We start from the raw sequence: 10,743 nt of genomic DNA, 5'->3' as shown, positions 1-10,743 counted from the left end.
GTGCGGCCACACCCCTTCCTGTAACCCACCACGCTGCACCCCACCTGCACATGCCCCCATCCCGCCTTCTCCTCGTCCCACCTTCTCCTCGTCCGGCCACACCCCTTCCTGTAACCCACCACGCTGCACCCCATCTGCACATGCCCCCATCCCGCCTTCTCCTCGTCCCACCTTCTCCTCGTCCGGCCACACCCCTTCCTGTAACCCGCCACGCTGCCCCCCCACCTGCACACGCCCCCGTCCTCTCCTCGTCCGGCCGCACCCCTTCCTGTAACCCGCCACGCTGCCCCCCTCCTGCACACGCCCCCGTCCCGCCTTCTCCTCGTCCGGCCACACCCCTTCCTGTACCCACCACGCTGCCCCCCACCTGCACACGCCCCCGTCCCACCTTCTCGTCCGGCCACACCCCTTCCTGTAACCCGCCATGCTGCCCCCCCACCTGCACACGCCCCCGTCCCGCCCTTCTCCTCGTCCGGCCGCACCCCCTTCCTGTAACCCCGCCACGCTGCCCCCCCCACCTGCACACGCCCCCATCCCGCCTTCTCCTCGTCCCACCTTCTCCTCGTCCGGCACACCCCTTCCTGTAACCCGCCATGCTGCCCCCCACCTGCACACGCCCTCGTCCCGCCTTCTCCTCGTCCGGCCACACCCCTTCCTGTAACCCCGCCCACGCTGCCCCCCTCCGGCACACGCCCCCGTCCCGCCTTCTCCTTGTCCGGTCACACCCCTTCCTGTAACCCGCCACGCTGCCCCCCCACCTGCACACGCCCCCCATCCCGCCTTCTCCTCGTCCCACCTTCTCCTCGTCCGGCCACACCCCTTCCTGTAACCCGCCCACGTTGCCCCCCCACCTGCACACGCCCCCGTCCCACCTTCTCCTCGTCCCGCCTTCTCCTCGTCCGGCCACACCCCTTCCTGTAACCCGCCATGCTGCCCCCCCACCTGCACACGCCCTCGTCCCGCCTTCTCCTCATGCGGCCCACACCCCTTCCTGTAACCCGCCACGCTGCCCCCCCACCTGCACACGCACCCCGTCCCGCTTCTCCTCGTCCCCCGCCTTCTCCTCGTCCGGCCACACCCCTTCCTGTAACCCGCCACGCTGCCCCCCACCTGCACACGCCCCCGTCCCACCTTCTCCTCGTCCCGCCTTCTCCTCGTCCGGCCACACCCCTTCCTGTAACCCGCCATGCTGCCCCCCACCTGCACACGCCCTCGTCCCGCCTTCTCCTCATGCGGCCACACCCCTTCCTGTAACCCGCCACGCTGCCCCCCACCTGCACACGCCCCCATCCCGCCTTCTCCTCGTCCCACCTTCTCCTCGTCCGGCCACACCCCTTCCTGTAACCCGCCACGCTGCCCCCCACCTGCACACGCCCCCGTCCCACCTTCTCCTCGTCCCGCCTTCTCCTCGTCCGGCCACACCCCTTCCTGTAACCCGCCATGCTGCCCCCCACCTGCACACGCCCCTCGTCCCGCCTTCTCCTCATGCGGCCACACCCCTTCCTGTAACCCGCCACGCTGCCCCCCACCTGCACACGCCCCCGTCCCGCTTTCTCCTCGTCCAGCCACACCCCTTCCTGTAACCCGCCACGCTGCCCCCCACCTGCACACGCCCCCGTCCCACCTTCTCCTCGTCTGGCCGCGGAGTCCTCTTCCCTTCCATGGTGGATCGCCGCTCGTCATGTGACATCTTACTCCTGCGCTCTGTGCCCTGAGCTTCTCTCGAGGCTGGTTATAGGGGCGGCAGGGGGAATAAGACATGAACCAAGGCCAACAACAGTCAGCACTAATGAGGTACAAGGCAAGACAGCCATCCTTCCCCCGCCCCCACAAAAGACTTAACATACAGAGCGAATTACCAGAGTCATATGACCCAGACCACACTGCCGGGTGGTGACAGCTGCAACTAGAACCTCACTGGCATTACCAGTACTAGTTATTAAAGATTTGTTTACCCACCTCAGTACCTTGCTTTAGCATTTGCTAACCATTACCAGGGCTATAACGGTACACATATTCATCGTGACCTATTCAGTAAATCATCTTCAGTTCAGTACACACGCTGAAAAGAATGAATACATTTACTGACATGGCTGGAACCTAAATCCACCAGACGATGTTGAATACGGAGAAACGATACGACGAGTGGCTTCGAGTTGGTCACGGCTAATGTTGGTTATATAGTACGTGGCCGTTTCGGAACATATTCGTTTCACAACAAATTCCACCAGCACTGGGGAGAGAGTAGCTCTTACAACGAAGACCGTCTGTTGGCTCTATTATAGCAAATTTGGATACATGTTGCTGGAAATGCACCCAACATGCTAATTCATTTGAGAGGATCATGAGTGTGTGTGCAACCTGAACACGCAGAAACAGCCTTTGCAACCAAGTCTCCCAGTGGCATTTAAGGCACTTCAGCCAGGAAATTCTGCTAGATACACGACTAACTCATCATTTTTGTTACGACTTCATAGTTTTGAATTTCTACATATTTATTTTTACAACGTGCAAATAAACATCTCTTGGTTTTGTTACTCCGGCACGTCGTTTGTGTTCGCAGTTTTATAAATAAACAATTTTAATAGAAATTGTTTCCCTGCTCCAACGGAATTGCACCAAACCATGAACCCAAAAAACGACATCTGTGCCGAACTGTGAATTCAGAGTACCGCTGCACTCCAGTTGTTACTATGACAGTTTGTGCTGAACCTGCCTGGATGGTGAACAGAATCACGTGGAACAGGGATGGAAGGAAGGGGGCTTTATTTGAAGGGAAAATGAGGTGAGCCCCCCCCCCCACCCCACCCCACTTGGCACTGGTGTTAGCACACCACCCCAGCCCCTATACAGAGGGAGCTTATCATGCATTATGTCAGGTATTGTCAAAAATATTCAGGTCTTAGCATTACGTCAACAAAGCCCAACGGCAGCTGCTGTGCGTCTGGATGTGCGAGGGGCGGTAGTGTGGACCCTTCTGTCCTCTTTAGAGCCACCACACATGACCGTCCACGGACCTGCGCGTCTCACAAACCCGTGTATCTCCAAGATCCGATCAAACCTGTCATGATTTACAGTGGGGTTAATTAAGGGAACAGATAGTGAGGGGGAGAGAGAGAGAGAGAGAGAGAGAGAGAGAATAACGAGAGCAAGAGAGAGAGAGAGAGCAAGCGCAAAAGTAAATGAATCCAAAAGAGAATGCGAGAGTGAACAAAATCGAGAGAGAGATGCTGGAGGATTAGTCTTTGAAACACAACACCCTCCTCTAAGCTGTGCCTGATCAGAAGCTGCATTACTGCAATCAATCACCTCGAAACAGGGCTTTAACCGCAGCAGTATAAATGCGACAGGAGTGTGTGTAAGACCACACGGTCCTGCATGACTCTGCATGGCTGCCGCCGCCTCGCCTCCTACCTGTCCGGCTGCCTGGGCTCCTGGCGGCGCCGCTCCCCGCTGGGCTCAGCCGCTCGGCTCCGGAGCCCCCCCGCCTGTGCTCGCGAGGCTGCGGACGGCAGGAGAGCGCAGACGTCACGACTGCAGGCTGGCCGGCGGCGTCGCTGCGTGTCTGCTCCGCCTCACTTCCCACAGCAGCATCTTGACCCGCTGGGACCCTCTTCCCACGACCTCCGCATGCATCAAGCTGACATCCAGGCCCCCCTCCCCACCCCAGCTCAATATCAGAAATCTGCAGGGACCCTGGAAGGACAGCAGATCACGCAGAGTCCCCCCCCCCCCCCCTCCCCGCTTTCTCGGGTCACAGGGCACATTGACTTATTCGCATTTATTATGCTGAAAGTGACTGACAGCCCATTTCCTTACAAGCCGGACATTCAGACACAGTTATAATGAGCAACGGACATTAATCTCGGCTCTAGCACACAATAGCCTCCCCCCTGGCATACTTCTCAGTGCCACAACCCCTGCAATGTGGAGGCAGCCTCAACACGCTCTTCCGTTTCTAATGCTAGCGACACTCGATGGGGTGGAAACCGCTGCGAGTGTCACAATCCCCGTGGTCACCGAATGAGGGTTCTGGGTGGCGGCACAAGGCATGATGGGAAGCAAACCCGCGTGGGACATTTGCAGCTGCCTCCTTAGGAGAGTCACCGGAGCATTTCTGACATGAAGAGCCACGTGAGAAAGGGAAGGCGTATTACTGCCGGCTCTTAAAAAGAAAGGACGTTCCCCAGGGAGAGGGAATGTCAAAACGGGACAAACAGATGGGATGTAATGAGTCTGCATGACAGATTCGGGGAAAAGCAGGACACCTGCCCAAACCCAGGAAGCGGTGGAGGTAAAGATAAAGACTAAGAGAGACCAGGCTTCATGTTTGCTAACCCTAAAGGGGGGGGGGGCGGCTGTGTAACATATGCAAACACGACGGATCACTTCACATCTGGGCTCCCCCTGAAATACGCCGATCGATCTACAGTGGCCTCTAGGATTCAGCCGACATTCCATACATCCAGAACCTTCCTTCTGACCGGGACGGGGGACGAACTCTGTTCTCGAACGTTATTGCCAAACAACCCTCTGCTTCCTGCCAAAACCAGAATGGGGAATCCAGAGGACAAATCATCACTCTACGAAACCGGCCGCCGTCACGTCGAGATCGTCACTATACTGACCGTCGATGTCAAGACTGTCACGGCGATTACCTGCATTTACCATGCAGGATGTATAGTGTGGTGCCCCAACAAGTCAGGTGGGAATCACCACTACGAAGACTGCGGAGATCAAACTGAATCACGGCGCTAATGCAGCATGAAATACTGCCAAAACCAGCCAGGACCACCGTCAGCTGGAATGGCATCCAGGGTTTGATTAGAGCTCGATGGGCCGGGATCCACATGGACGTCTGCTGCGGTTAGCGATGCGGCCAACGGGGCGGGCGGCAGAATGACGGCTCGGGAAGAACTGCTGACTGTGGAGCTTTTCCCAGATCTGTATGAGGGAGCCACCAAAACAAGCTTACGCCGGGGAAAGTGCACGCGCCGGACTTACCAACACGCGTACTTCACCCTACGCGTGTTCTCGCATACTGTTAACGTCATCTTGCATTACAGAAGACAAGAAGTACGGAGGATGGTAAAAAAAAAAAAAACCCTGGGTGCCATTTTTGTCCCACCCAAAATATCACGGATACATCATGCAAGGATGCAGAGAACAATCCCATGATTCATTGCGCCCCAAGTTCGTTTTTTGGAGGAACGTTAGCAAGACGGCTCTCGCCAAGAGCACAAGTGCGATCTTTGCATTCTTGGTACTGAGAAACGCCCTCTGTCTCCCAGCAAAGGTACAGCACTTGCAGCTATACCTCTTTTACATTTCAACTGACATTAGGTATATAACCAATGGTTAACGAGGTAAGTATATTTGGTAATGACACCCTAATCAGTAAAAGGTTCTATGCTTCCCATCAGTGGCTCTGGATGACAGTGACAAAGGATAACTGGATATCATGCCTCCCATTGAAAGCACGTTAAACACCCCATAAACACGCAGACTTTTCTGTTCCTCAGACAGTAGCGGCCCCCCTCCACCTCGCTGGGCGCTGCCTCTCTTCAGGCTCTCAGAGACCAGCCCTGCGGGAGCAGTCTGGTCACGGCTCACTAAGAGCTGTTTAAGTTCCCGGACAGACAGGCCACCTGCGACAGAGGGGAGTGTCTCGCTCTCAGCCACGGGGATCAAGGACTCAGATCTGGGGCGTCTAATAGAGGAGAGCGAGGGCTGGTGGATTCGGAAAACAGGAGTCGTGGGGAGAACTTTGAACAGACAAAATGGGACCAAAACATAATGAACTTACTGTACAAAAGGTCCATCCAACAAATACAACCTCAATGTTCAAAAGAAAGAGTCAGACTTACTTCTATCATCTCTTGTATGGTTCCCAACAGCTTCCAAACGACTGGCTAAATCCTAACATCTTGCAGGAAGCCCCCCACCCCCCCGACTGGTTCATAGACGCTTGCTGCCGGCTACGCATTTCGGGATGATCCTACTGCGGGCCAGAGAACGAAGCTGGCAATCGTGGTGTAACACCAGCCCAGACACGCAGTACGGCATCAGGATCCGGCCTCAAGGAGCAGTAAGTGGCCACAGGATATGCAGGCAGGTCTCTGCTGCGGAGGGGGGGGGGGGTGTTTGCCCACAGAAACAGTGGGAATGCATTCAGATTCCTGCTGCACCTTGGCAGTGGGGGTAACATGGCACTCTGGAGGAACGGGACAGCTTGGGGCTGGGGGCAGGGCTGTACCCCAGGATGCTGCATGCTAACCGGAGGTGGCCCACTCCTCAGCTGATGCCCATCTGGTGTCATGGCCCTTTGGCTTCTGACTCAGAGGGTAGACGCTGTGTGCAGGTTCGGGAACCGATCGCATCTTCTCCTCATCCCTTTACGGATAGGGGAGTGAATCTCGCTCCGACAGGAGGGTGTGACGTGTCAGACAAATGTTCATGAACAGAAGAGCAAACACACCCTCTCATCCTTATTCTCACACATCCGATAAGCTGGAAAACCAACCCCCCCGGGATTCTAACCCATGCTGCTGTTTAATTTCATGCCATTTGTTGACAGTGGTCCCTTATCAGCTCATCGTCGCTGTGACGGCAGGTCACATGGGCTCAGCAGTGTAACAGGCAGTACCCTGCACCATACCCACAGAGCTCACCCCCCCCCCCCCCCCACCAAGGGGGAAAGATGGGGGGACTTCATAGGAAGAATTAGTAAGGCGAAAAAACGCCAAAGAGTTCACATTCAGAGTGTCGCCCCGCTGAGCATCAAACAGCAGCTCAGCTGTAACACGTCTACAGGCGATATATGCGTGACAGAATGCATGAGAGAGCCGTGACAACACCCCCCCCCCCCATGAGAGCAGCAATGCAGCTAAAGCACATATAAACACATGATATTTACACACACAGCCTCAACAGCTATCACTGCACGATACAGGATATCACACACACACACCCCCATGGAGAGGTGGAGATGCGCTCACCGCAGCAGTCGGTCAGTCAGTCAGTCCGGAAGGTTCTTGGCCCATCACACCGGCAGGCATGAATCAGGATTGCCGGACTGCTGGGTCTGTTCCTGATGTGAGATTCACACAAGGAAGCTGCTCGCCGGAGCTCAGCCTCTCTCTCCCTCTCCCTCCCTCTCTGGCACACAGACCATGCGTACTGGTTCCTCTCTCTCTCCCCCTCCCTCTCTCCCTCCCTCCTATTCCTAACATAAAGCTGGTGTCTCATGAATTACCAGGGACTTACTACTGAAATAATTACTCTAATTAACCGATTAAGAGTCTGAGAGTAAACCTGGGGGCCCGAAGAGGGCCGGACCCTAAAAAGAGGGGCCATACTGTGCAACCTTTAAACACCGTTGCCGGTTACCCCATCTTACTCTCCATGGCACATGTAGGTGAGAGCGAGCTTGGCAGCGAAGGGCAGCTACTGTACCTGTAGCGGCGTCCATGGAACTGGGGGTTAAGGGTCTGGCTCACGGGCCCACAGATTATCCTGCCGAGGCCAGGACCAGCAAACCGGTCACAGAGGCTTTCAGCTGGCTAACATCACAACATTTCTACTATTATTTAAACTAGTTACTTTAACAGGCTTTTGATTTCATGCTTATGATGTCATTAATATTCATTTGAGTGTAAAGGCAAGATTTAAGCTCTCCCTTTATTTGCCAGACTGTGCCTGCCTGCCTGTCTGCCTGTCATTTTTAGCAGCTGAAACAGCCAGCAAAGCAAGGGATCCAGTCCCGCAGAAGGATCAAGGCTCGCTGAAGGACGGATCGGGACGACCCTGATCAGCAAGCTGCAGCATGACGATGATATCAAAGACACAGTCTTCCAACATTAACTGTTCGTATGACAGGTTCTCAGCGCTACTGAGCCAGAGTTCGCTAGTTTGCTACATCGCAACCGAGCTCTGCATTCGAACAAAACTGGGGGGATTCCAGTCTGTGAGTTTGTGATAGGTCTTCTAAGGCATTAGTAGGAATTGACATTTAACACGAGGGAATTACATACAGGGAGCACTGACACTGATACTCAACTCAGCCAGCCCATGGAAAGAGAGGGGACGCCACAGGGAGGGAGGGAGAGAGAGAGAGGGGGGGGGGCACCACAGAGAGAGAGAGAGAGAGAGAGAGAGAGAGAGGGGGACCACAGGGAGAGAGAGAGGGGGACCACAGGGAGGGGGAGAGAGAGAGAGAACCACAGGGAGATGCCCGATCACATCATTGCCCTTCTGGGCACCGCGAGCAAACGGCCCGGTAATCCTTCTGGAACAGAAGCCTGCAACAGCACCTTCCCCAAGGTGCCGAATTAAGCTAAGCCCACCCCAGGCAGGAATGCGGGCGTCCTGTAAACATGCACAGTGAAACTCCCCTGAAAGGTGGCGGCCCTTATTATGACAATCACCATAAGGACAGAGTTACACCATCAGTTCAGCATGCACTTTGCCTTTTGGAGAATGAAGAGGGCTGTACGGAGCAGAATGCTTTAAAGTAGGCATCGGTGTAAAATGCCAGTAATACCCTGCTCAGAATGATTTGGTTCATATTCGGCTCAGACAGTTTGTGGCACGAAAGGACACCGAATATTCTGGGAAGTATTACACAAGCTGTTACTCCTACATCAATACAACAACACTGCACACAGTAAACAGCCAGTCGCCGCAGCCAGTAACTTACGACACCAGTCACTTGTCCCGGTTGTGGCAGAATTCACCTTTTGCTCTAGCAGCCACAGCAAATCGGCCAAGTCTCCTTGGAAGAAGCACTGAAACACAGGGTACTTCCTGCTCCAAGACGTAAGTCTCAAAATTAAGGCATGATTATATATCAAATCTGCACACAGTAACTGTACATCTGGATGACAGACGAGCAAATATGCATCATATTAGATACTTTATAGTGTGCAAATGACATTGTTCTCTGGCTCTTCGCTTCCAGCCAAAGCTAACCAGATCACTTGTGCACGTACCGAATATAGCGAGATATAAATGCACATTGTCCCGTTGTCAAACCACGGAAGTCCGGGGCCTTACGCGCCTTGACTGGACAAGGGGAAGAGGAAATGTGGGGAGGGCACTTTCCAGCTGCAGATGACCTCACGTCCCAGTATTCCCAGTATAAAACTGTGCTGCTTTGCACGGGGTTAACGGTTCAATCGAACGGAGTGTGGATGCGGGGAGCCGAATGGATGGATGGATAGATGCCCCGGCATCTAAAGCAGAGTCACTGCACCCGGCTTGGTACGAAGCGCTTAATATCCTACACCAGCTGCAACTTTTAACTCACACGGGTAGTTCTTTTAACAGATATAACCGAAAGGAAAAGCAGACAATTCCGAGCCTGGAGTCAGATCGGGGAAAGCACTGCAGCAGATCGAACCGGCTGAGGGGTACAGCAACACAGGCTGCCCAAACTATTCATCGGTGCCGAGTTTGCTTACAAAGTCCCCTCCAGTGCCGAGTTTGCTTACAAAGTCCCCCCTCCCCCGATAAACTGCGCTGTCAGCCCCAGCCGATAAACTGCAACCAGCCCCAGCCGTGTCCGGGAACATGCCAGCAGCGGCGTTGCTCACCGATCAGCGGTCGCTTTTCCTCCGCCATCTTCGGCTGTCTGCCTGGACGGGCTGCGGGAGTGCGGGGGACTGGAGGCGGACGGGCTGCGAGGGGCTGTGAGAGGCGGAGACGGGCGGATGGGGCTGCTCTGCTATGCACTGACCCCCTGCTGCAAAGACTGGCACCGCAGCCGGGAGGCGACGATCCGACAGCATGCAGCTCAAATCAAAGTTTCACCGCAGACCAGCCCGGCGCTGCAGGCGGGGACCGCTTGATTGGCATCGAACGGGAAACAGATGAAATCAATGATGCAGAACAAAGAAGTTTGGGTTTCACTTATAAGTTTCTAATCGGTTTGTTACAGAGATTTCTGAATACTGAAACAGCAGTAAAAGCAACACGAAGGAACACATATAGAGTCTCTGGAGAAAAGCACACGGCTTTATGCTCGTACTGTATTTAAAATATAGCATCCTACATAATACTGTTACTATAAATATATGGCATGATACAAGGTACTGTATTATTTTAACCAGGCTAGAACTTCAATGATGAACATTCCTTTGGGAAGTCTGAAAACATGGGCAGAAGCTTCTGCTTGAATTCCATCTATATTTTCGGGCGTCAACATTTACGTGACAGCACCCAATAACAACTGAAATACACACTAGACTTAGGGAGAACGATATCACACAGCCATACGTGAAATTTCTGAGACTAATATTACAATATTTATAAGACAAGAAAGAGATGACATTACCCGAAATAAACTACAGCCAAACAGAACTTATTATCTAAGTCTACTAACAGAGTGCGTCAAATAAGTTGGTGTTGCGGAAAGTTGTGGCAACAGACATGAAACATTCCCTATAGAAGGTATGTTATTATTGCGCATGCGTAAATCGTGATGATGACGCTGAAACAGCGTATCGCGCAGCCCTATATATTCGTATGATTGTGTCAGCATGTACCCTGTAATAGACTGGCATTCCGTCCAGTGTATAACACAGCTTTATGCTGCGTATGATAGGATAAGCTCAATTTTAAAACAAGGTTTTATACCATTTTTTTCCACATTGAACGCATGATATTAAAAACAACCAAAACAACATTATAAATAGCTATCGTTTTCCTGCTCCCCATTCTATATGAAGTTTGGATTTCTTCTCA

At 53.6% G+C, this 10,743-nt stretch overlaps 1 long non-coding RNA gene across 2 annotated transcripts; it reads right to left on the bottom strand.

The window, feature by feature from the left end:
• Window positions 1-1,624: 1,624 nt before the first annotated feature.
• On the bottom strand, window positions 1,625-10,433 carry LOC125720241 (uncharacterized). Of its 2 annotated transcripts, XR_007385399.1 has the most exons (4): window positions 10,334-10,433; window positions 9,594-9,843; window positions 3,415-3,502; window positions 1,625-1,728 (listed from the first exon to the last, which is right to left on the bottom strand). It is a non-coding gene; the product is annotated as an uncharacterized LOC125720241 (long non-coding RNA). The 2 variants fall into 2 exon arrangements; XR_007385400.1 differs by lacking the exons at window positions 9,594-9,843; window positions 10,334-10,433 and adding an exon at window positions 6,999-8,030.
• Window positions 10,434-10,743: the final 310 nt, after the last annotated feature.

This window comes from Brienomyrus brachyistius, chromosome 24, assembly GCF_023856365.1.
Source record: "Brienomyrus brachyistius isolate T26 chromosome 24, BBRACH_0.4, whole genome shotgun sequence".
In the NCBI taxonomy this organism is placed as follows: domain Eukaryota; kingdom Metazoa; phylum Chordata; class Actinopteri; order Osteoglossiformes; family Mormyridae; genus Brienomyrus; species Brienomyrus brachyistius.
The sequence above is the reverse complement of the archived record's forward strand: the minus strand, read 5'-3'. Positions and strand labels throughout refer to the sequence as shown.